Source organism: Aulonocara stuartgranti, assembly GCF_965226115.1.
Source record: "Aulonocara stuartgranti genome assembly, chromosome: 9".
Classification (NCBI taxonomy): domain Eukaryota; kingdom Metazoa; phylum Chordata; class Actinopteri; order Cichliformes; family Cichlidae; genus Aulonocara; species Aulonocara stuartgranti.
Genome location: NC_138960.1, coordinates 11779037 through 11783016, shown reverse-complemented (window position 1 = coordinate 11783016; position 3980 = coordinate 11779037). Strand labels below are relative to the sequence as shown.

At 41.1% G+C, this 3980-nt stretch overlaps 1 long non-coding RNA gene across 1 annotated transcript; it reads right to left on the bottom strand.

The window, feature by feature from the left end:
* Nucleotides 1–1210: 1210 nt before the first annotated feature.
* Nucleotides 1211–3410, bottom strand: LOC309714863. Its single transcript, XR_014279061.1, has 3 exons — nucleotides 2908–3410; nucleotides 1727–1818; nucleotides 1211–1292 (listed from the first exon to the last, which is right to left on the bottom strand). It is a non-coding gene; the product is annotated as an uncharacterized lncRNA (long non-coding RNA).
* Nucleotides 3411–3980: the final 570 nt, after the last annotated feature.

The window sequence follows — 3980 nt, the reverse complement described above, 5'->3', positions numbered from 1 at the left end:
AATAAATAAATAATAATAGCTGCTGACAGCTAATGCCCTTGGGGGAATAAAGTGGACGGGAGCATGTTTGTGGACCAAACAGGATGAGGCAAGTACTCTGACATTTTCCCCAAACCAACACTTGATGAATTTTACCCCAAGCATAGGACACTGCAGACATTTTGGTTGACCCCTCCCACACCCCACACACTACCAAACCTCTCCCCCCCCCGCCCTGCCTTAACATATTGCACCTGTTCAATTATTTAGCTGCTACTCTGTGGCTCGGTCCTGAGCTGCAGTGAAAGCTGTACCTGCCGATTAGAGCAGGGCTTGTCACAGGAGCTGGCCAGATATCTCCGTCGGGTCGCCCAAGAGAGAAAGAGATGCCTTTGGCCACATTACGCAGGAGGAAATGTCATTACCTCATTGCAGGCTTGTCATTTCCAGCCTTTGGTCTCCCAGGGACAGCGAGAATTTGCTTGCGTGCAAAGGTGTGTGCACAACTCACTCATCCGCCAGACATGTGGTGAGACACTCAGTGTTTTGCTCATAAAACAAAATCTCAAAAGTTTTTTGCTTTCATCACAAATCCCTAAAACATCTTAGTATAGAAGGATTCAGATAGTTGAAAACTAGACCCGCCCAGTCATACATTCGTTGTTTATAGCCACTTCTGTAGAGACTTGTAAACCTCTTATTAAAATGTTCATTATGAAAACTGGAGTAATTATAGTTCCATCAAATGTATTTATATAATTAAATGTGTTAAATGATGGGTATTTTCAGATGGCAGTGAAATAATAGTAAAGTTTTCAGAAAATATTCATCAGGCTGTGACATAAACATGAACATAATGGCACGAATCAGAAGAACTCATGGGATATGTCTTTTTTTAATACACAGACGCCAAATCATTTTAAATGTGAATACATTTTTTTTTGCCTATTTCAGTAAATAAATCAACCAAAGATAAATGTCTTGTTTGAAAATGTTGGATTTATGGAAATATTCAGTTTATTTGCTGTTGTGATGCAATAAGTGCACTGTTAATGGACTTTTAACTTGTTGATGATATCTGCAGAGTGCAGTGATCTGATGGTAAATCAAGCAGAAATGATGATGAGCCGTTTTTTTTCACCCACTGGGGGGCACTGTTGAAGCAAATACAAGTGTAACGCCTAATCTGCCTTCAGTGGTCAAAATGGTTTAAATCAGAGTCTGTTTGGATGCCTTGGTCATTTTTGGGGTGTTGTATCTTCCTCTGCTGCAAGGAACTGCTGGAGTAGTTAAGTCTGCCCTCCTATATGTGTCTGGGACAAGGACCAGAGAGGAGACATGCAGGTGAAGTTAGAAAGCACACTTTAAAATATGTGTGTCTGTGCATGCATGCCTGGACATTTGTGCATGTTATAAGATGAGAGCATTCTACATTTGTCCATCTCCCTGAAGATCCCATAAAAAAACCCTCACATTTGGCAGTATATTTTACTTTATTATGTTATTTTATTTTTTTTGCTGGACTGTATTTACTCTGTGAATGTCTGTCCTAAATTTCAGCATAGATATGCAAATCAGGAGTTATTAATCAGAGAGTCACAGGGATTATGCAAATAACTAAGAAAGAGCGATGAGCAACGAGAGGGGGGAAAAGGAAGAGTCTGGACGTCAGCAAACGTGTGTTGGCATTCACCAGAGGGAGATAGTTTTATTTGAGACGCTGTGATCATCGTCCCCTTGTTCTGACCTGATGTAGATAGTTCTGGTGAAAAGGTCGTCTCTATGTTTGAAGGTGCTCAGCGTGGAAGCATTTCTTAGCCCGTCAGTCTGATGATGAGCCTGTTGTATTCAAGGGGAGAGCCAGACTGCATATTAATATGGAATTTCCTTATAAATAATATTCCGATGCGGAGCAGATGTCGACATAACAGCTTGCACCAACATCGGAAATGTACGTACGCATAAACATGAAATAAATAAATTACATCCTGAACAAAACAGTTTATTGCCATCGAGGCAGTCCCCTGAGGGCCTGCTCCGTTTTTCTCTTGATGATATTTCCACAGATAGCATTTTAGACCAACAGTTAAGTAGACTAAGATAATAAATGTCTCTCAGCGTGACATTAAATTACCATGAAACAGCTGATATTAACACGTCTTCTGGGACAATGCTTTCCCCAGTTTCTAGCACACATGTGACCTTCCATGCCCAGATGTTTGAAAGGATGCACTTGTGCTCTAAACACCATATTATAATATTACGCCACAATGTCTTGCTTCTTGTTCAGTGCTCAGTGGCAGAGAGAATGGCAGGTAGCTGGTGATAAAAATGGAGAATTTGCAGTTTAACAGAATCTCTTACAAAAAATATTCTTTAACATTCCAAAGAACAAATAAATGACTAAAAATAAATACTTTTGATGCTTCTCTTTTCCACCAGACGTGCACAGATATGATTTCTCACTAGTGTTAGTCATATCGCCTTTATAGCAGTACTTATACTTTGTGTAAGATTGTGTTGTTTCCACTTTGTTGTGGAGTTTGTCTTCCATAAAAACTGCAGAGTAGCACAACTCCAAATGAATGATAATATTGCTTACTTTCTGCTGCATGTTTAAAGAGGCACGTTTGGCATGTCACCATACTGCAGGTAAGCATTGTGGTCGGCACTGGTTTAGCCTGCCCTCACACTAAATTCTGGGAAAATGTTATCGAATAATTTTCCTGAAAAGGAAATGGAGTAATTCCTTGTTGAATTTGGTTCTCAGCTCTTGAATGATATGGTGCATATGTATGTTCCACAAGTGCCACAGGACCCCTGCTTTCAAAGGCCAGTGCAATTTTCAAATCGGGTTTCCACTTGTTCCTAATCTACTGGTGGGACTTTACAGATTGGAAAAAGATCACGTGAGAAAAGCTTAGTTACCTGCAGTCATTCTTTCCCGCCCCGGTGGACGATTATTGGCAGGTTTTGTGGCCCTGCCGCGAAGGGTGAACGAATGCATTTCTGCAGATGACTGTGAGGCAGGGAAAGATTGAATTCTCCCTCCCTTCCATCTGTGTGTGGTAGTGGAAATGGGTGAGTCTCCTAGAAGTAGGCAGTGATAGATGAGGTACATGGAAGAAGACAGCTACCCCTGCTCTCCAGCCTGGCTGAATCAGGAAACTGTCTGCCAACTAAATGCCTCTTTCTCCCTCCCTCTCTCACACTCTCATTATAATTTCTCCCTTTCCTCCTGGCCTCCTCTCTTCCTCTGCTTACGAATCAATCGTTTTGTTAGTGCTTACCAGACAACAGATCTTTAGTCATTATGAGATTGTGCTTTATATCACTGCTTAATGAGCACTGCACCCACTGCAAGCATTCCAGGCAGCAGCTAATAGAAAAAAAGCCTAAAATAGACTTTTCCCCCCTGTGTGCACATAAGAATATCTCTTGAGTTAATTAACATGTTTACATACTTTAACTTTTAAAAATCAAAATATATAACAAACACAAGGACTCAAACACCCTGCATTTATAAGTCATGGTTATTAATTGAATAGGTGTCAGACCACCTTAAGGAGCTGTTGACCCTAAAGGAACCTCATTAATGTGACTTTCAGTGTGCTGCTCACTTATGTTTCAGAGGTTCTTTGTGGTGGTAACATTTATACATGGACAGTGAAATTTGCAGTATACTGCCATATTTCCTCTCAACGACCAGGAGTTCATGGGCTACTAAGCCAGGCCTAAAGTTAGCCAGTGACACGTGGCAAATGATCTTTGACCTGTGACCTTTGGAAAGGCTCCAAGTATGCTCCTCCAAGGTAAATGTTTTCCATCCTTTCATTCATGGCTCTTCGGGCCTCTGAGTGCTTCTTTATTCATTGCTTGGATAAATGTACATGACCCCTTAAAATAACAAGAGCTGCCCCAGAGGCCACACTTGAGTGATGTGACATTCCGCCTAACCTGGGATGACTTTTAAGAATCGGATAAGTGGACAGTAGGAAGAT